This window comes from Musa acuminata, chromosome BXJ1-6 (genome assembly GCF_036884655.1).
Source record: "Musa acuminata AAA Group cultivar baxijiao chromosome BXJ1-6, Cavendish_Baxijiao_AAA, whole genome shotgun sequence".
NCBI lineage: Eukaryota > Viridiplantae > Streptophyta > Magnoliopsida > Zingiberales > Musaceae > Musa > Musa acuminata.
In genome coordinates, this window is record NC_088332.1 from 17,877,501 (window position 1) to 17,901,011 (window position 23,511).

The following is a 23,511-nucleotide window of genomic DNA, read 5'->3' on the forward strand; positions in this document are numbered from 1 at the left end:
CTGGCGGTACCACTGCTTGACACAATCTCGAAGACTATACCATGACGGTGCCACTTCTTAGGGCACTGTTTGGGCCTCTCATTGGGCCCAACACAGTCCTTACATAGGCTTAGCTGGCCCCTAATTGGATTGACCCAAATCCAAACCTAATTATGTGCTAACTACAGTTCCTAAGACATTTGCTAAGCTAAATAAATCCCTATGTCTTGGTTTCTTTCGGCGAGATTTCGGCGATCTTCCGATAAACTTCCAACGATCTCTCGGCAATGTTCCGATGGACTCCCTACAAGCTCCTGGACTTCACAATAATCTTCTTGGCGAGTTCCGACGAGCTTCTCTGGTAAGCTCCGATACTTCTCGGCTGGTTCCGTCAGAACTTTCGACGAACGTTCGGACTTCCGATGAACTCTCGAACTCCCAACGAAATCGTGTCCTTAACTCCGGGACTTTATTTTGCTTCATGCCTTGCTATCGTAGTTAATCCTGCACATGTAAAAACATACTTCGATCTAAACAATTAATACCAAGCATTAATTATGTTGTCCGGGATGTCATTGGTCTCTCGACGCTTCATCCGATTCTTCGATGTATCGTCCTCTCTTGCGGCCTATTGCCCAATCAGTCAGTTGACTCCGTAACTCTGATATCCTTAGCGTAATATCCGCTCTTCTTAGCTCGATGCCCGAATCCATGGCCCAAAGCCTTCTGTCGATACGTCGACCGATCCTCCGGCTCGACTTCCAATCTTCTAACATGTTTTCCTCCGGCACAACATGATTCTTTCTGCTTTAATTGTCTCATCCTGATTGAAGCTTCCTACGTCACTCAAAACGTAAATCAAATCATAAATACTATCAATTGGTTTCATCATCAAAATATGAGATTCAACAATCTCTCCCTTTTTGATGATGACAACCAATTAATGACGAAGTTAACCTTAACTCTCGGAGTTTAAAAAAACTCCCCCTATCAATATGCCATATTGATAGAAACTCTTGAATTCAAAAATCCAAGCAATATGTCATGATTAAATCACGCATAACATCAACATACTTCTCCCCCTTTGTTATCAACAAAAAGGAGAAGTTTAATTCTTATGTGTTTGAGGTATTAGTTCAAATCATTACATGAAAAACATAATATCTATTTTTATCATCATGCAAGCTAGTAAAAATTTAGCAAGTGCTACATCATATTAGAATAAGCAAGCTATCAAGTTTTAGATATGCAAAGTAGCAAGATAGTATATTCTACATCATACAAGCTAGCAAAATTTATCATCATTTTAGAAAGTGTAAGCTAGCAATTTTCTATCACTTTACAATATGTATAATCACCAAATCATCATTAATTTTAAAGATGTGTATGATTGTAAATTTTGCACGTTTGTATTTCTGCATTTTAAGATAGGCAAGCTAGTGATTTTCAAGATAGCAAGCTCTTTCTTCTCTTTTGAGAAGTGTCATTTTTGCTTCCTTTGCAAAGTGCAAGCTAGCAAATTTTACACATATGAAAATTAGTAAAGTTTTACATCTTTTGAGATAAGTAAGCTTTTTGCTTCTCTTTATGATGTCCAAACTAGCAACTGTTGCTTTTCTTTGTGATGCATAAGTTAGCAAATTTTGCTTCATTCTTAAATTGTGCAAGCTAGCATCTTTCTCTTTGAGATTTGTACAGTAGCAACTCTTTCTCCTCTTTTGTGGAAGAGTATAATTTTGTATCTCTTTTTTCCTTTACAATAATTTTCAAATCATGATAAAAGAAAATAGCATAGATGAAAATTGAAGTTATGAATGTCAAAATAATTATTTTATCGTGAATATTTCATCATTGCATGCATCATTATCATAAGTTAAAGTATTGCATGCATAATACCAAATCATCATGTATATAAAATATAAAATCATCATTACATGCATGATTCCAAATCATAGTGTTGCATGCATTTTTATCTAAGGGAAAAATCATAGTGTTACATGCATCATTCCAAAACATTTCAAGCCATACAAGCCATAAATACGAAGAAATTATGTCATGAAGGATAAGACCAATTAAATATCAAAAGACATGATTCATATAGCAAATCTCTTCTTTAATTCCAAGAGATCAAGATCATGATTTGAATAAAAACTCATTCAAATTCAAATCGTCAAATCAAAATCATTTTTCAGAGATTCATAAAAAGATGATCAAATAGATTCATCAAAGTCAATAAGATAGAGAAAAAGAATTTTCAGGAAAAATGTTTTTCTCTTTTTAGTTAATTTATAAGCATGATCACAAATTACATTATTTCATCAAGAATGATTTCATATTTTCAATCAGAATCATTTTGTTTGTTTATCATAAAATATGTATTTTTCTTTTTAGGTGAATCTAACTTTTCAAGCTTAGCTTTCGATACAAAATCCATGCATCATTATTAAGCATGAAATCAAACTTCTTAATATTTTCATTAAGACATTAATTAAGCATGGTTTCAATCAAAATTGAAAATTATAAAGATACACATTACTTCTTCTTGAAAAACATTCATAGGATCATCATTAGATTTAAATCTAACATTTTATTCTATTAACATAAAACATATAATTTTCATTATCATTTTCAAAATTACTAGCATGATCATAATTTTTACATTTTCATTTTTAAACATACAATTTTCAAGAAAAATAATTATTCTAAACTAAATAAAAAAGTAAATGCATCATGAAAAGTATCATTAATTTTAAAATAAATTAAGGGGGTTTTGATTACCTCATCGTCGAAAGCCGTTAAGGCGTAGTTTGCCACATCACCTTTGTTGATTTTCTCCTCGTCTTCGGAGGAGCTTGATTCATCCCAATTTGTGTTCTTCTTCTTGCGTTCAAAGCAAGTAGTTGTGTTCTTTTTGTTCTCTAATTTTTGTTTTATGAACTTTTTAAATTTATTAGTGAGGAGTTCATGTTCATCATCACTTAGCTTATGCTCGAGTGGTCTTCAAATGTTCTCAGCTCGAAATCCTTCCTGTCCTTTGGAAGGTAGTTCTCATGTTCATCAAATGCCATATTAGTCATTTCATAGGTTATCAAAGACCCAATTAGTTTTTCAAGTAGTAGGTTGTTTAGGTTTTTAGCCTCTTGTATTGCGGTTACTTTCGGATCCCAACTCTTATTAAGAAAATGTGAAATTTTGTTTATAAGTTCAAAATCCAAAAAACTTCTACCAAGTATTTTTAAACCATTGACGACATTCGTAAAACGGGTGTATATGTCAACAATGGTTTCACTTGGCTTCATTCGAAAAAGTTCAAAATCATGCATTTAAAACTTAATTTTTGAATCTTTTAATCTACTTATACCTTCATGAGTGGATTCAAGAATATGCCAAATGTCGAAAGCCGTTTCGTACAAAGAAACCCAATTAAACTCGTTTTTGTCTAAGGCGCAAAATAGAGCGTTACTCTTCTTCTCCAAATTATTCCAATCTTTCATTAGAAGAGAAGACCTTTTAAAATCAGATTCGACAATGTTCCATAAGTTCAAATCCAAAGAAAGCAAGAAAACTCTTATTTGAGTTTTCCAATATGTGTAGTCCATCCAATTGAAAAAGGGAGGACGAATGAGAGAGTGACCCTCTTGAAAGCCGAAAAGAGCAATTTCACTTGGGTGTTAAACCAAGTAAGAAATAACGAGGCTCTAATACCAATTGTCAGGAACGGGCTCGACACTAAGAGAGGGGGGGGTGAATTAGTGCAGCGGTAAAATCAAGCCTTCAAAACTTTTTGTTTCGATTAAAACCGATTCCGATGAAAACCAATTTCGGAAACTTAACTTTGAAAGCATACATTTATGAAGTGAATGCAGTAGGCAAGTAAAGATTCAGTTTGCAGTATGTAAATGGCAGGAAGTAAATGCAAACCAGAGAACTCGACAATTTTATAGTGGTTTGGTCATTGTGACCTACATCCACTCCATCGATTCCTCCTCCGTCGAGGCCACCGACATCCACTATCGATCTTCTTTTAATAGGCGAAGATCAATCTCCTTCTTACACCCCTCTTCCCCTTTTCACGAGTTTAGGAGACAACCCTTACAAGCACTCACTCCTCTCTTATAGAATTCTAAACTTAGAGTGGAGGAGGGAATTTCTAAAGAGATTACAGCTGCATTTCTTTATTTTTAAACTCTCTGTGCTTGTGTCTTTTAACCAGGGATGAGAGGGGTATTTATAGGCTTCAAGTGAATTCAAACTTGGAGCTTAAAAACATCTCATCCCAAGTTTCCCGGACATGGGCGGTGTTGGGAAATCTTGGGGGCGACATCACATGCGCAGCGGAAGAACAAGAAAACAAAATCCCCAATTCCCAAACAGATGTTCGTCGTCGTGTGAAGATTGGTGCTCAAAAATCCGTGAAACATGAAACTGCGTATAGAGTATATTGTGTTACCTAGGGAGATCGTATATCCCTGTTTCCTTGCAGATCCTTAGGAGAGGGTGAAGGAGGTCAAGCGTCCTCCTCTCTAGCGGTGATCCACACAGCAGGGTTGCGACGACGCTTCTCAAAACTCCAGGCCTGCTCTGAGGTGGAGAGGAAGAGGAGAATAGGAAAGGCAAGCAAAGGCTCTAGCCTATGAGGCTCTGAATCCCTCCTATTTATAAAGGTCCCCTGTCAAACCCTAATGGGTCCTCCCCTAGTGGGTATTAGATCTGCATCCAATAAGATAAGGGCTCCGTCGGATATCTCATATTTGAACCTCTACTCATCGCAATGCCTAATGTGTGTGACCCTCTAGGCCCAATATCGAGATGGTCGTGAGTCATACCTGTCAGAACTCTTTCTAACTCAGTGAATTATTATCTCTGTAATAATTCACTTGACTCATTGACTACGGAAGTACTAGGCCACTACGCCATAGTCCCCAAACGATACAGGAAAATCCAATCCATTGGACCTGTCTGTCCTCAGTTACCGTGTACCTATAATCCCTCATCCATCTAATATCCCAGAGACCGTATATCGAACATGGTGTTGTCAGACCCATACGGTTTCTACTCGAGTCTCGCTCTAATCGGATTCTCCTGGAGAACTCTTTCTCTCTCAACCCGAATGACCCTGGCCAAGGATTTGTCTGAGCAAGAACACATGGGATATTCCTCTCATGATGCCGAGAGTGGATGATCCTCTATCGACACTCAATAGCCCTCGTAAGGTCGACTACTACTCCCAATGACCAGTTGTACTAGATCTGGGACAGCGAAACCTATAAGTCTGGTATCAAAGAGTGGAGCACTCATACAGGACATCCTTGGTGTCTCAAGTCTAAGGACCAGATACACCACTAGGACCACGGAATCTCTGTCTGACAATAAGGCATCAAAAACCATCCAGCATTCCGTAAGCGGATCAATCAGTGAACTCATTCTCCAATGAGCACCTGTATTGTATCCCTAGTGTCCCTACATGAGCAGCTATGAGACCAGCCGCATCCATCATATGGACGGGTATACAGCACACCAGTCTATCCGGTTATCACGATGTCCCTCTCGAGTAACCTATTACCGGGATTATTTAAGATATGTGTTTAAAGGTGAATCGATCTCATTATCGTGATCTCATCACGATCCGATTCCAATTGCACAAATCCAAGGACATCACAATATATGTATGCATTTATGCAATAGTTATAAAGTGATATACGCCAAAATATAATAAGCAAAAAGATTCTGTATCAAGTCACACGTGCCATCACTCACATGATTGGCTTGCTGGGCACCTATGACTAGCAATCTCCCACTTGACCTAAAGCCAATCACCTATGTGTCTGATCCCCATCAGACCCCTGTGACGCTCAAAGACAAAATGAGACAACGGCTTTGTTAGTGGATCTGCAATGTTATCTTCTGATGGAACTCTTTCCACTGCTACATCTCCTCGGGTTACGATCTCTCTGATAAGTTGGAATCTCCTCAGAACACTTCTGATGAGACCCAGGTTCCCTTATTTGAGTAATCGCCTCGTTGTTGTCGCAATATAAGGAGATCGGCTCCTCGCTACCCGGCACGACTCCAAAATCTGTGATGAACTTCTTCACCCAGACTCCCTCCTTTGCTGCATCTGATGTAGCAATATACTCTGCCTCTGTGGTCGAGTCAGCAGTGGTATCTTGCTTGGAACTCTTCCAGCACACTGCTCCTCCATTCAAGGTGTACACATACCCTGAATTCGATTTGCTATCATCGACATCAGACTGAAAACTTGAGTCAGTGTAGCCTTCAACCTTAAGGCTATTACCTCCATATACTAGTAAAAGATCCTTAGTCCTTCTCAAGTACTTAAGGATACGCTTTACTGCTTTCCAGTGCTCCAAGCCTGGATCCGCCTGATACCTGCTCGTGACACTCAGAGCATACGCTATATCAGGCCTAGTACATAGCATGACATACATGATAGACCCTATTGCTGAGGCATAAAGTATCATATTCATGTTCGCCCTTTCTTCTGGAGTATTCAATGCCAAAACTTTTGACAATGGTTTTTATGTACCTAGACTAGGACAAGCCAAGCATCCTCTTGGATCTATCTCTATAGATTCTAATCCCCAAGATATAGGATGCTTCCCCTAAGTCCTTCATGGAGAAGTGTCTAGATAACCAAGCCTTTACTGTGGATAGCATTCCTACGTCATTCCCAATGATGAGGATGTCATCCACATATAACACCAAAAAGGTGATAGTGCTCCCACTTACCTTTCTGTATACACAAGGCTAATCTTCGTTCTTAACGAAGTCATAAGATCTGATTGCCTCATCAAATCTTATGTTCCAACTTTGGGAAGCTTGCTTTAGTCCATAAATGGATCTAAGCAACCTACACACCTTATTTGGGCAGTTCTTGGACACGAATCCCTCAGGTTGCATCATATACACCTCCTCCTCGAGGTTCCCATTGAGGAATGCAGTTTTCACATCCATCTACCAGATCTCATAATCATAGTGTGCTGCAATAGCCAATAGAATTCTGATGGAATTTAGCATTGTTATAGGTGAGAAGGTTTCGTCGTAGTCAACACCTTGCCTTTGACGATACCCCTTAGCCACTAGCCTTGCTTTATAGGTCTCTACCTTTCCATCTACTCTGATCTTTTTCTTAAAGATCCACTTGCAACCGATGGATATAATACCTTCGGGCGCATCAACTAGGTTCCAAACCTTATTGGAGTACATAGAATCAATCTCAGAATTCATGGCTTCTTACCACTTCCCGGAGTCTATACTCATAATAGCCTCCTCGTAGGTCTGAGGATCAATATCCTCAACATCCTCTCCTCTAATACGTCCCACATATCTCTCAGGAGGATGTGATATCAGACTTGCGTAAAGTTGAAACTTGTGTATTAGGTACCTGAACAAACTCGGGCTGTAGAGTGGTGCTTGAGCTTGGTTCTCCAACCTCGCTCAATTCTATCATTCTCCCACTGTCTCCGCCAAGAATGTGTTCCTTCTCAAGGAACACTGTTCTCTTAGCTACAAAGACCTTTTGGTCCTCGAGATGATAGAAATAATACCCACAAGTTTCCTTGGGGTATCCCACAAATTTGCATCGCTCTGTCCTTGATTTTAACTTGTCGGGGTTGTCTTTTAATGTGGGCAGGGCAGCCCCAAATCTTAACAACCTTAAGATCAGACTTCTTCCCTTTCCATATCTCATATGGTGTAGACACTACCGACTTAGTTGGAACTCTATTCAGAAGGTAAGCTGCGGTCTCTAGGGCATATCCCTAGAATAAGATGGGTAGGTCAGCGAAACTCATCATGGACCGTACCATATCTAATAACGTACGATTTCTCCTTTCAGAGACACCATTGAGCTGAGGTGTATAAGGAGGTGTCCATTGGGATAATATCCCATGGTCCTTGAGGAACTTAGTAAACTCTGTACTTAAGTACTCACCTCCTCGATCTGATCGAAGAGTTTTGATACTCTTTCCAGTCTAGTTCTCCTCCTCATTCTTATACTCTCTGAATTTCTCAAAAGCCTCGGACTTGTATTTCATTAAGTACACATATCCATACCTTGAGAAATCATCAGTAAATGTAATGAAGTAGGAGTAACCTCCAATGGCATGAGTTGACATGGGTCCACATACATCACTATGTATGAGTTCCAACAGCTGAGTGGCTCTCTCTCCAGTTCCACTAAATGGAGAGTTGGTCAGTTTTCCACTAAGGCAAGGCTCGTAAGTTGCATATGACAAATAGTCAAATGGATCTAGATATCTATCATTTAGCAACTTTTGAATCATTCCCTCATGGATATGACCTAGCCTACAATGCCATAGGTATACACTGTTCACCTCCTCTCGTTTCCTCTTAGACACTTACATTCATGATATGTGAAGTAGTGTCTTGCATAAACAAACCTTTATGCAATATTCCTCTCGTCAATCTCCCCTCGGCTTTGCTAGAATTTACAATAAATTGTAGATGTGATAAGCAATATTGGTATCCAATACCAATGCACTATCACAAAAATCTAACAATTGGAGATTGATCATGAATGTACCTGAAGCTTCACCAAGCTTCTTGTTTCGCCCTTTCTGCAAGGTACTCTTTGCAGTTCCTCTTCCAGTGCCCATCTTTACCACAGTGGAAGCATTGGCCTTTGTCCTTTACTGGGTCTTTCTTAGCAACCTTTGCTTTACCTGGTCTGCCCTTGCCCTTTCCCTTCTTAAGGAACCTTTCTACTTTCCTTTTCTTTTTGGTCTTACCAGTGTAGAGAACTGGCTTTTCTTTCTTAATAGTACTCTCTGCCTCCCTCAACATATTGAGGAGCTCTGGGAGAGTCACCTCAAGCTTGTTCATATTAAAATCCATTATGAACTATGAAAAGGAATCTGGTAGGGACTAAAGTACAATGTCCACACACAAGTTATCCTCTAAGACCATTCCTAGACCTATGAGTTTCTCTATCCACTCAATCATCTTTAGGACATGGTTCTGAACCAGTGTCCCCTCAGTCATCCTAGCGCGGAAGAGGCTCTTAGATATCTCATATCGCTGAGAACTTCCCTGTTCCTCAAACAATTTACAGACAAGTAGGAGAATGGATCTGGCATCCATCTTTTCATGTTGTCTCTATAACTCAGGGGTCATAGAGCCCAACATATAGCACTGAGCAAGAGTGGAGTCATCAATGTACTTCACGTAGCGAGTGATCTCATCCTCGCTTGCCCCTTCTTCGGGCGTAGGCATCACTGTATCAAGGACGTACACAATTTTCTCCGCTGTGAGAACAATTCTCAAGTTACGGAGCCAATCCGTATAATTTGGACTAGTGAGGCGGTTGACATCAAGTATGTCACGTAAGGGATTTGAAAGCGACATTTTCTGAAAATAAAGATGTAGCAGAAATGAATAACATGCAGATTTTGCAAGAAATAAACTATCAAGATATGGACTTCTATCTTAATATGCTCCCACTATTTTACTAACGAGTCACGCGACACCCTCAGCATGTGAAACGGAAGTCTCCGGCAGACTTCTAGTGGGGATCAGGATCCAATCAGCGTCTTAGTATAACCTCGAGGGACTCGACCAATCACACTAAGCCTAAAAGGTAGGCAACTCTTGCCGATCACAACTCCTTGTGATTCCCGTCCTGTTCGGCCTCCAAATCACCATGGCCTCGAGGGACTCGACCAATCATGATGCTCGGTTAAGTCAACACCTTCGTTACAAGATGAGTCTGATTTGATGATATACCCTCGAGGTACTCGACCAAGTATACCATGCCCTCAGGTCACCGGTGACATCTCTATGTCGTAAGCAAGATAGTGAATCGCGATATAGGTGAGTCTCGAGGGACTCGACCAACTCAACCTACACCGGGAATCGGTTCCTACTTATAACGATGGAAGGCCACGTGGGTCAATCTAATTGCCTCACGTTTACCGACTTAATATTATCGAGAGATGTTTATAAGATTTGGTCTCCTAATATGACATGTCACACATATACATATTTAATATATATTTACATCGCATGCAAATATATATACTTATATAGTATGTGTATAATCAATTACACCAGATGATCATGGACCACAACCTAATGTGATTAGGCCCGAGCCAGTAGGGCTAATCACTCACATCAAGATCTATGTGTGCAACGGTGCATCTCCATGCCCTGTTATCGTCTATCTCGTCCTCGTCGGTTCCGTCGACATCTTGATGCATCTTCATGCATCGCGATCGTCCGTCTCGTGGGTCCCGCTATCATATCCACGCTCCCGCTGCGCCTCCTCATGTGATTACAACTTAATCATAGGCACGCAGGCCCGACAATAAACGTGAAATATAATGAAGGCTCGCAGACCTCAATAATAATAATCACAAGTACACACATCACACGGTCCATGATCATCCGTCCACACATCATACATCACATGTATAAATAATCATCATCATGTAGGACTACTAGATAATAATAAAAATAATAATCAACTAAACCTTTTAATTAATTAATATTTTCTGAAATCAGGGATATGTAGGGAATTTTTGAATTTATAGGGGTATTTTCATAATTTGGACAAAAGACAGAAACTGGAATTTCTCAAATTCCGAGGGGCAAAACTATCTTTTGCCCAGAAAACCCTAATGCCCTTCTCCCCTTCGCTGCTGCCGCCGCCGCCACCGCTGCCACCCTGCCGGCGGCGGCCTGTGCGGCGAATGAGGGCACTGCCCTCGCTTGCAGGCGGCACGCCCGCTGGCGACGCTGCCGCTGCGGGTGGGCGCCCACTTCGGGCGCCACTGCGGGTGGGCGCCCCCTTCGGGCGCCGCTGCCTCCGTAGGGGGTGCTGTCCCGCCGAGCGGCTGCCCCTATGGGGGGGGGTTTCGCCCGCGGGAGCAGCGGCGGCAGGCGCCGCTACCCTGTGGCGCCTCTGCCCGTGGGCTGCCAGCCCCGCCGGTAGCAAGCCTGCTGCAAGTAGGCCGCCGGCCGGCTGCTGCAGACGTAGCCCCTGTGCTGCCCGCCTTCGGTTGCGCTTCACGCACGTAGATTGAGGGTAGCAACTATTGCTGCCCTTTCTCGCTTTTGCGTCAACGATTTTGATGTCAATATTCTTCCTAAACACAACACACGCAGTTCAAAACCAATCATTCGCACGAACAACCTGGCTCTGATACAATTGTTGGGAAATCTTGGGGGCGACATCACATGCGCAGTGGAAGAACAAGAAAACAAAATCCCCGATTCCCAAAAAGATGTTCGTCGTCGTGCGAAGATTGGTGCTCAAAAAATCCGCGAAACATGAAACTACGTATAGAGTAGATTGTGTTACCTTGGGAGATCGTATATCCCTGTTTCCTTGCAGATCCTTAGGAGAGGGTGAAGGAGGTCAAGCGTCCTCCTCTCTAGTGGTGATCCACACAGCAGGGTTGCGACGACGCTCCTCAAAACTCCAGGCCTGCTCTGAGGTGGAGAGGAAAAGGAGAATAGGAAAGGCAAGCAAAGGCTCTAGCCTATGAGGCTCTGAATCCCTCCTATTTATAGAGGTCCCCTGTCAAACCCTAATGGGTCCTCCCCTAGTGGGTATTGGATATGCATCCAATAAGACAAGGGCTTCGTCGGATATCTCATATCTGAACCTCTACTCATCGCAATGCCTAATGTGTGTGACCCTCTAGGCCCAATATCGAGATGGCTGTGAGTCATACCTGTCAGAACTCTTTCTAACTCAGTGAATTATTATCTCTGTAATAATTCACTTGACTCATTGACTACGGAAGTACTAGGCCACTACGCCATAGTCCCCAAACGATATAGGGAAATCCAATCCATTGGACCTGTCTGTCCTCAGTTACCGTGTACCTATAATCCCTCATCCATCTAATATCCCAGAGACCGTATATCGAGCATGGTGTTGTCAGACCCATACGGTTTCTACTCGAGTCTCGCTCTAATCGGATTCTCCCGGAGAACTCTTTCTCTCTCAACCCGAATGACCCTGGCCAGGGATTTGTTTGAGCAAGAACACATGGGATATTCCTCTCATGATGCCGAGAGTGGATGATCCCCTATCGACACTCAATAGCCCTCGTAAGGTCAACTACCACTCCCAATGACCAGCTGTACTAGATCTGGGACAGCGAAACCTATAAGTCTGGTATCAAAGAGTGGAGCACTCATACAGGACATCCTTGGTGTCTCAAGTCTAAGGACCAGATACACCACTAGGACCATAGAATCGCTGTCTGACAATAAGGCATCATCAACCATCCAGCATTCCGTAAGCGGATCAATCAGTGAACTCATTCTCCAATGAGCACCTGTACTGTATCCCTAGTGTCCCTACACGAGCAGCTATGAGACCAGCTGCATCCATCATATGGACGGGTATACAGCACACCAGTCTATCCGGTTATCACGATGTCCCTCTCGAGTAACCTATGACCGGGATTATTTAGGATATGTGTTTAAAGGTGAATCGATCTCATTATCGTGATCTCATCATGATTCGATTCCCATTGCACAAATCCAAGGACATCACAATATATGTATGCATTTATGCAATAGTTATAAAGTGATATACGCCAAAATATAATAAGCAAAAATATTCTATATCAAGTCACACGTGCCATCACTCACATGATTGGCTTGCTGGGCACCTATGACTAGCAGGCGGTACCACCGCTAGTGTCAGTCTGACACTGACACTGCACTAGGCGGTACCACCGCTTGGGGGGCTGTATTGGGCAGTACCACCGCCTGGCACCCTGCTAGGGGCGGTACAACTGCCCAGACTGGTGGTACTATCGCTTGACATAGTCTCGAAGACTGTGCCATGATGGTGTCACTTCTTGGGGCACTGTTTGGACCTCTCATTGGGCCCAACATAGTCCTTACATGGGCCTAGTTGGCTTCTAATTGGGTTGGCCCAAATCCAAACCCAATTATGTGCTAACTACGATTCCTAAGACATTTGCTAAGCAAAATAAGTCTCTATGTCTTGGTTTCTTCCGTCGAGCTTCCGACGATCTTCCGACGAACTTCCGATGATCTCTCGGCAATGTTCCAGTGGACTCCCAACAAGCTCCTAGACTTCACGACGATCTTCTTGGCGAGTTCCGATGAGCTTCTCTAGCAAGCTTTGAGACTTCTCGGCTGGTTCCGCCAGAACTTCTGATGAACGTTCGGACTTCCGACGGAATCTCGAACTCCTAACGAAATCGCGTCCTTAACTTTGGGACTTCATTTTCCTTCATGCCTTGCTATCGTAGTTAATCCTGCACATGTAAAAACATACTTCGATCTAGACAATTAATACTAAGCATTAATTATGTTGTCTAGCATGTCATTGGTCTCTCGACGCTTCGTCCGATTCTTCGGTGCATCGTCCTCTCTTGCGGCCTATTGCCCAATCAGCCAGTTGACTCTGCAATTCCGATATCCTTAGCACAATATCCGCTCTTCTTGGCTTGATGGCCGAATCCATGGCCCGAAGCCTTCTATCGATACGTTGACAGATCCTTCGGCTCGACGTCCAAACTTCTGACATGTTTTCCCCCGGTACAACATGATTCTTCCTGCTTTAATTGTCTCATCCTGATCAAAGCATCCTGGATCACTCAAAACACAGATCAAATCATAAATACTATCAATTGGTTTCATCATTAAAATACGAGATTCAATAGCCCGGAGGACTAAAGTCACTCCCCGACCAGCAATACTGAAGCCCTCAGCCCCCCCACTCTCAACCGAGCCCCTGCACCAAAAAGGTTGACAAAAGAAGAGCTTCGGGAGCAATCTGTGAAGGGGTTATGTTGGCACTACGACGAGCCATGGAGCCGTGAGCATCGCTGTAAAAAAGGGAGAATTCTTGTTATTGAACTAGTAGAAGAAGAGGTCATTGAACATCCAGAAGAGAGCCTTGAATATGAAGAAGTAGATACGGAAGAAGAGCCATAATCGACCGACTTTACGGTACACGCATTAGCCGGCTACTCAAACCCGCAAACGATGAAAGTTGGAGGCCTTCTCAAACAACAACCGATCACTGTTCTCATCGACATGTGCAGTGTTAATAACTTCCTAAACAATAAGGTTGCTGCTCGGATGACACTCCATATTGAAGGTTGCAGCAAGTTCAATGTAAAGGTCGCCGACGGAAGAATCCTAAAGTGTGACCAAAGATGTCCGTAAGTGAAACTATTACTGCAAGACCAAGAAATTATCACCGATTTCTTCCTCCTACCAATTGATAACTATGAGGCCATGCTTGGCGTAGAATGGCTGATGATGCTACGTGATGTCTCTTAGAACTTCTCCAAATTAATTATGAAATTATACTGTAAAGGCAAATAGATCATCCTATGCAGGAAGCGCGGAAGCAACGTAACCACCATTTCGACCCAATGAATGGAGAAAGTTTTGCACAAGGTAAATGGTGGCTTTTTGATGCATCTGTTGAATCTCAGATTTTGATGATGAAACCAATCAATATGTGTTTATATTTTAACCTGCATTTTGAGTGATGCAGGATGCTTTGATCAGGATGAGATAATTATAGCAGGAAAATCATGTTGTGCCGGAGGAACATGTCAGAAGATTGGACGTTGGGTCGGTAGATCCGTCGACGTATCGACAGAAAGCTTTGGGCCGTGGATTCGGGCATCAGGCCAAGAAGAACTGGTATTGCGCCAAGGATATCGGAGTTGCGGAGTCAACTGGTCGATTGAGTAATAGGCTGCAAGAGAGGACGATGTACCGAAGAATCGAACGAAGCGTCGAGGGACCAATGACATGCCGGACAACTTGATTAATTGCTTAGGATTAATTATCTTGATTGAAGTTTTATTTTACATGCGCAGGATTAACTACGATAGCTTGAAAACATAAAGCAAGTCTACCGGAGTCAAGTTCGATGGGTGTTCGAGAGTCCGAAGATTCGTCGGAGATGCTGTCGGAACCAACCAAGAGGAAATCAGGGACTTGTCGGAGTTTTCGGAAGTCCGCTGAAGAGATCGTCAGAGGTTCGCGGAGATAACCGAGAAGGATCGGCTACTCGCTGAACTCGCCATAAGATTGGGAGCTTGTTGGAAGTCCGCCGGAAGAAATCCGAGGGTGTATCGGAAGTCCGCCGGAAGATCACCGGAAAGCTCGCCGGAAGAAAATTCAACGTTGCCAATTATAAGATCTGCCTAGGACTATGCCTTAACTTCGTAGTTTGCATGTAATTAGGGTTAGGATTAAGAAATAATCCTATATCCTGGTTAGGGACCAAATGGGTCCGAATATGACTTGGTTTGGGCCAGATCTGAAGCCCAACCAAAACCTAAAGGATTAGGCGGTGGTATCGCCGGACTGGGCGGTGGCACCGGCCAGAACTCGAAGGATCGGGCAGTGGTACGGTGGCACCACCAGTACACTATCACTGTTAGACATTGACAGACGGTGGCACCGCCACTGACAGGCGGTGGCACCGCCAGCATTGGGAACCCAAAAGTAATTCAAATTTGGTGCCCAAATTTGAATCCTCTTGGGGCTTATAAATACCCCTCAATTCTTAGCAGAGAAAACAACTTTTGAGAAGCAAGAGATTGAGATAAAAGCCTTAGCAAAGTCTTTAGCAAGTTTTGTTTTCAATAGCTTGAGTGTTCACCTCCCTCTTTCTCTTTGAAAATTTGTAAGAGTGTGAACCACTTGTAAAAGGTTGTAAGAGGGGTATTTGTCCTTCCCCTTCAAAGTGATTTGCTAGTAGAAGTTGGGAGCCTCATTGAAGAAGGCTTCACAAGTGGATGTAGGTCATTTTGATCGAACCACTTTAAATTAGTGTGTTCCTTGAATGTGTGAGTATTTACTTTTCTGAAACCATTATTTATATAGCAGCAAGCTTTTGGTTTTTATCTTCTCACTTTACTCGAGCTACTTTCTCCAAGTCATTGACGAATTGAAATCTCTATGCATTTACGAAATCATTTTCAAATTTACAAGTTTTAATCCACTACACTAATTCACCCCCCCCTCTTAGTGCCACTCCGATCCTAACATCATCTTCAGCAACAACCAGAGGGGAAGAAAATAGAAATTGAAGATCAAAATCTCGCCCAATTGCTTGCTGAATTTATCGACATTTTTGCTGAGCCACGCGGTCTTCCTCCTACTCGGCAATATGACCATTGGATTCCAATCCTTCTGGGCAAGCCACCAGCAGACACTCGGCTGTACCGATATCCTCACTTCCAGAAGGATGAAATTGAAAAGATCGTAAAGGAGATGCTTGAAACAAGGGTGATTCAGCCAAGTTGCAACCCCTATTCCTCACCGGTGCTACTTGTACACAAGAAGGACGAAACTTGGTGGATGTGCATCGACTACCGAGCTTTAAATGGCATCACCGTCAAGAATAAGTACCCAATACCAGTGGCAGATAAACTTCTTGATGAGTTAAAAGGAGCTCGAGTCTTCACAAAGTTGGACCTCCGATCCGGTTACCACCAAATTCGAGTATGTGAAGATGACATTCCAAAAACTGCATTCCGCACACATAATGACTATTATGAATTCCTAGTAATGCCTTTTGGACTTACTAATGCTCCTTCAACCTTTCCAAGTCTCATGAACGATATTTTTCGGAGCTTTCTTCATAAATTCGTGCTGCCAAAGTGTAGTTTTCTCTAGCAAAAAGTAGAGTACGTTGGACACATAATGTCATAAGAAGGAGTGGCGGTAGACCCAACAAAAATTGAAGCAATGCAAGGCTGGCCGAAACCTACAAATGTGAAATTACTACACGGGTTCCTTGGACTAACGGGCTACTACCGAAAATTTGTTAAGGACTATGGGAAGATCAGTGCACCCTCACTTCTCTACGAAAAAAATGCCTTCTAATGGTTGGACAAAGCCTTCACTGCCTTCGACAAACTTAAGGCAGCCATGATGACAACGCTCATACTAACGCTACCCGACTTCGGCAAAAATTTTGTTAATGAAGCCGATGCCTCCGAAGTCGGAATTGGTGCTATACTAATGCAAGATGGCTACCCCCTGGCTTATACCAGTGAGGCGTTATCTCCTTCCTATTTTAAGATGACTATTTATGATAAGGAGATGCTCGCGATTGTGCATGCGGTCTAAGTAAAGACCATACTTGATCGAGCGATGCTTTCAAATCAAAGGTGACCATAGAAGCCTCAAGTACTTTTTGGAGCAAAAGATATCATCCCCTGAGCAACAAAAATGGGTAAGCAAACTTCTTATATTTGATAATGAAATTATTTACAAAAAGGGGAAAGAAAATGTTGTTGCAGATGCACTCTCACGACTATCTGAGCAAGCTAAGTTTTCAGCTATCTCTCTTCCTACCACCAGCTTCCTCGAGGACATTAGGGAAGAATAGAAGAAGGATCCAGAGATCAGCAATATCATAAAAAAATTGGAGGAGGATCCAAGTGCAATAGCCCACTACACTTGGGATTCGAGGGATCTACGCTACAAAGGTCACATTGTGCTTATACCTGACTCCTCTTGCATCAAAATCATCCTGTATGAAATGCACTCTACACCTTCAGTAGGGCACTCTGGATTCTTGAGAACCTATAAAAGAGTGAAGCAAAATTTTTATTGGAGAGCGATGAAAAAAAATTATTGCTGAATATGTGGCACAATGTGATGTATGTTAACAACATAATGGTGAAACAGTGGCAAGTACAGGGAAGCTATAACCACTACCCATACCGGACTCAATGTGGACTGACATCTCCATGGACTTCATCGAAGGGCTGCCACCTTCCAAAGAGTTATTCCAGATGTAGGGTACTAAATTGAAAAGAAGTACAATGTATCACCCACAAATCGATGGCTAGATGAAAGTGGTGAACAAGTGCTTGGAGATAGCCCAAAGCCATCCACCAAATATGACTACCCAAGGAGAACTCTAGACCTAGCTGAGTGCCATTATTGATCAATGAATTGTAACTCGATGACGATGGCCCACTACTGAAGTGCTAATACAGTGAGACGAACTTACCAGCAGAAGGTGCCACTTGGGAGAACTATGATGACTTGAAGATCAACTTCCTAGAATTCATGAATCGTCAGCCTTGAGGACAAGGCTGATTTGAAGAGGGCGGGCTTGTTAGAACTCTAGTTAGGATAGCCCTAATTGAGAGGGGTATTCATGTTAACCTACCTAGCCTACCCCTATTAAAGAGGTGAAGAGGCCGGCTAGGGTTAGGAGGTTATTTCTTAGAGAAGCATTAGGAGTTGTAAAGGAATATAAGTCTTAAATAGGAGTCCTATTAGGAGTTATTATTAGAGAAGCATTAGGAGTTGTAAAGGAATATGAGTCTTGAGTAGGAGTCCTATTAGGAGTTAGGGTTTAAAAGCCCTATAAATAGTCATGTATTCATCCTCTTTTAACAAGCAATAGATGAATCTTTTCTACAGTCTTTGAGTAGTAATTTAGAGGAAGGAACCCCTATAGAGTTCTAAGGAGGTCGATCCCCTAAAGAGATTAACCCCAAGCTTAGAATCTGCAAGGGTTCTAACATAGTGCAACGGAGAAAAATGGTCGGTTCAAAAATCTTCGTACGATAAAAATCAGTTTCGTAAAGATGCTTAAATTGAAAGCGTACGAAAGAGTATAGCAAGTAAGGAAATTTACAGTTAAAGTAAATTGCTCAAAAGAAATGCAAACCGAGTTTATAGTAGTTCGGTTATTATGACCTACATCCACTCCCGATTCCTCTTCAGTCAAGGCCACTGGCATCCACTAATGGTCTTCCTTCAACAGGCGAAGACCAACTACCCTTTTACACTCCTCTTCTCATTTTCACAAGTTTAGGAGACAACCTTTACAAGCACACACTCCTCTCTAAACAGAATTCTAAACTTAGAACTTAGAGGAGAGGATTTCTCAAGTGATTACTATAGTGTTTTCTCACTTTTAAACTCTCTGTACTTGTGTATGTTAACCAGGGATGAGAGAGATATTTATAGGCATCAAGTGGATTCAAACTTGGAGCCTAACAATGTCTCATCCTAGGTCCTTCGGGTACTGGCGGTACCATCACCTGATAGGGGCGGTACCACCGCCTAGCACCCTGTCACTAGGCGATACTACCACCCAGTCTGGCGGTACCACTGCTTGACAGCCTTAGAGATTGAGTCTGGATGGTACCATCGCCTGACATAGTCTCGGAGACTATGCCATGACGGTGCCACCTGTTGGGTCATTGTTTGGGCCTTTCATTGGGCCCAACATAGTGCATACATGGGCCCAACTAGCCCCTAATTGGGTTGGCCCAATTTCAATCCCAATTATATGCTAATTATGAATTCTAAGGCATACACTAAGCAAATCCGTTCTGGTTAGTCTTGGTTTCTTCCGGTGAGCTTCCGGTGATCTTCCGACGATCTCTCGGCAATGTTCCAAAGGACTCCCAGCAAGCTCCTAGACTTCACGATGATCTTCTTAGCGAGTTCTGATGAGCTTCTCTAGCAAGCTCCTGGACTTCTCGGTCAATTCCGATAAAACTTCTGACGAATATCCGGACTTTCGACGAACTCTCGAACTCCCAATGAAATATCATTCTTGACTCCGGGACTTCATTTTGCTTTATGCCTTAATCACTATCGTAGTTAATCCTACATAATTAATACCAACTTTGATCTAGACAATTATTATAAAGCTTGAATCATGTTTTCTGGCATGTCATTGGTTCATTGACGCTTCATTTGATTCTTCAGCGCATCATCCTCTCTTACGGCCTATTACCCAATCGGCCAGTTGACCTCCACAACTTCGATATCCTTGGTGCAAGTTCCACTTGTTGAATCTCAGATTTTAATGATGAAGTCAATTGAAATTTGTTTGATCTAATCTATATGTTGAGAAAAGTGTGCAGGATTAACTACGATAGTAGTAAGACATAAAGTAGGATTTGTACCAAAGTCAAGATTGAGATCTCATTGGGAGTTCGAGAGCTCGATGGAAGTCCAGACGTTCGTCGAAAGTTGTGCTGGAACCAACCAAGAAGTCTAGGAGCTTACCAAAGAAGCTCGTCGGAACTCACCAAGAAGATTATCGTAAAGTCTAGGAGCTTGCTGGGAGTTCGCCGGAACATTGCTGAGAGTTTGTCGGATGTTCGTCGGAAGTACGCTAGAAGCTCACCGAAAGAGCAATTGACGCACCAGAACTAGAAGCACTATAAATTATGTCTTAATTATTATAGTTAGAGCATAAATTAAGTTAGGATTGGGAGGTGATCCCACTAACTTAATTAGGGGGCAATTGGGCCCTAAACAGGATTGTATTAGGCTGAATTGAGCTCCCAATTCAGCACCTAAAAACTAGGGTTAGTGGTTTTCACCTATTGAAGGAAGACCTTTAGTGGACGCCGATGACCTCATCGGAGGAGGAATCTGAAAGTGGATGTAGGTCATCTTGACCGAACCACTCTAAATTTTGGTTTGCTTTTCATTTGTACAATTTACTTTACTGCAAACCTCCTTAATATTCTCTTGCACTTTTACAAAAGCTTTCAAGTTCAACTTCTCTCCGAAACAGATTGAATTAAAACCATTTTCGTCGGAATCGGTTTTAAACGAAACGAACAATTTTCTAAAATCGTGAAAGTTTTCCGCTGCATTAATTCACCCTCTCTCTTAGTGCCACTCTTGATCCTAACAATTAGTATCAAAGTAAGGTTCACTCTCATTTGGTTTTAAACCCAAGAGAGATGGCATTTGCCGGCAACCTCGAGAGTCATTCAATTACACGTCCGCCCATGTTCAATGGGACGGATTACACAAATTGGATGACTAGAATGAGGATCTTCCTAATTTCATTGGATTTTGAATTATGAAATATTATAGAAAATGGCTTTTAAAAGTATTTTCTTCTAATGAACGATTGGAATGAGTTGGAGAAGAAGACTTTCGCTTTAAACGTAAAATATATGAATGCCTTATTTTGTGCATTAGATAAAAACGAGTTTAATCGAGTATCGATTTGTGAAACGACTTTTGACATTTGGCACACACTCGAAGTGACTCATGAAGGCACTAGTAGAGTGAAGGAGTCAAAAATTAATCTTTTAGTGTATTCTTACGAGTTGTTTTGAATGAAATCGAGTGAGACCATTGGAGACATATACACCCGATTTGCGGATGTCGTCAATGGTCAAAAGGACTTGGTAAAAGTTTTTCGGATTTTGAACTTGTTAATAAGATTTTAAGATCCCTTCCAAAAAGTTGGGACCCTAAAGTGACAGTTATTCAAGAGGCCAAAGATCTAAATAATTTTTCTCTTGAAGAACTAATTGGGTCACTATTGACCTATGAAATGATATGTAAAGCTCATGAAGAGCTTGAGAACACCCTTCCAAAGAACAGGAAGGATATGACACTGAGAACACAAGAAGACCACTTGAAAGAAAGCTCAAGTGATGAGGACTTTAATGATGACGTGACACTATTAACAAAAAAATTCAAAAGGTTCATAAAAAGAAATAAATTTAAAAATGATACTAAAAATAAATTTGAACCTAAGAAAGAACAAGTGATATATTATGAATGCAAGAAGCCGAGACATTTGAAGAGTGAATGCCCCAAGCAAAGAGGAGGCAACCAAAGAAGAAGGCTCTCAAAGCTACATGGGATGACTCAAGTGCTTTCGAAGAAGAGGAGCCAACCAACACTGAGCAAGTTGCTCACTATGCGCTAATGGCTATTGGAGATGAGGTAACAAGTTCATTAGATGCAAATTTAACTTTCGATGAGCTTTCAAGTGCTTTTCATGAATTGTTTGATGAATGTAGAATCTTGAGTAAAAAGTATAACTCTTTGAAAAAGGAACATGCTTCTCTTATTAGCGACTTTGATAGAGTAAAGATTGAGCATGAAAATAGCTTAGATTCCTGCACAAAATGCCATGAACTAGAAATACTTTAAAAGGAAAACTTGCTACTCAAAGAAACTTTGAAGAAATTTGAGGTTGGTAGCAAGTCCTTGAACATGATCCTTACCAATAAGGGTCACGTTCATAGAAAAGGTGGAATTGGATTTGTGAGTAGCTCTCACCAAAATCCAACCACCTTTGTTAAATGCCCTACTTTGCATGTTTCACCCCGAAAGAAATATAATTTTTGTTGTAAATTTGGGCATATAGCTTATCATTATCCATTTAAGAAATGTAATCCACACAAATTGATTTGGGTTCCTAAAAGAATCTCAAATGACTCAATGCATTATGATAAGCTATGTAGATCAATTTTTGAGGCACCCAAGGTCAAATGGGTACTTAAAAATCATCTCTTTTTATAAAAAAATACACCATCACAAGCTAGGAGCAAGAGATGGTACCTTGATAGTGGATGCTCAAGGTATATGACCGGAGATCCATCTCAATTCTCTAAGCTCATTAGTATAGATAAAGGATATGCCACCTTCGGAGACAATAACAAGGGTAAAATCATTGACAAAGGAACCATAGGTAACAAATCCACCTTTTCTATTGAAGATGTGTTGTTAGTTGATAGCTTAAAGCATAACCTTTTGAGCATTAGTCAATTGTGTGATAAAGGATACATCATTAAATTTGAATCTAATACTTGTATTATTGAAAAACTACACAAAAACACATCTATGATTGTACTAAAACAAAATAATGTATACACTATTGACATTAATGATCTTTGCAATGAAATGTGTTTTTCGGTTTTGAATGACGATGCTTGGCTTTGGCATAGGAGATTAGGTCATGCTAGCATGAAACTAATCACTCAAATTTCATCTAAAGAACTTGTAAGAGGAATTCCTCATATAAAGTTTATCAAAAATAATGTGTGTGATGCATGTTAACTAGGAAAATAAATAAAAGGTCGCTTCAAACCTAAGAACCAAATAAGCACATCTAGACCTTTGCAATTGATCCATATGGACTTGTTCGAACCAATTGCTACATCAAGCCTAGGAGGTAGCAAATACGCATTTGTCATCATGGATGATTATAGTAGATACACATGGACTTATTTTTTGGCACACAAAAGTGTATGTTTTAGGTATTTCTCTAAGTTTTGTAAACTTATTCAAAATAAAAAGGGTTTTATTATTTTATCAATTCGAAGTGATCACGGTGGTGAATTTCAAAACCGTGATTTTCAAGAATTTTATGAATATAATAGATACAACCACAACTTCTCTACTCTAAGAAATCCTCAACAAAATGAAGTAGTAGAAAGAAAGAATAGAAACTTACAAGAAATGGTAAGAAACATGTTGAATGAATATAGACTACACAAATATTTTTGGGTTGAAGCCAATAAACATAGTATGCTATGTCATGAATAGAGTTCTAGTAAGACCCTTGCTCACCAAAACTCCTTATGAGTTGTGGAACAACAAAAAACCTAATGTTTTATATTTTAAAATTTTTGGGTGTAAGTATTTTATCTTGAATGAAAAAGATGCCTTAGGAAAATTTGATGCTAAATGCGATGAAGGAATTTTTCTTGGCTATTCTTCTATTTC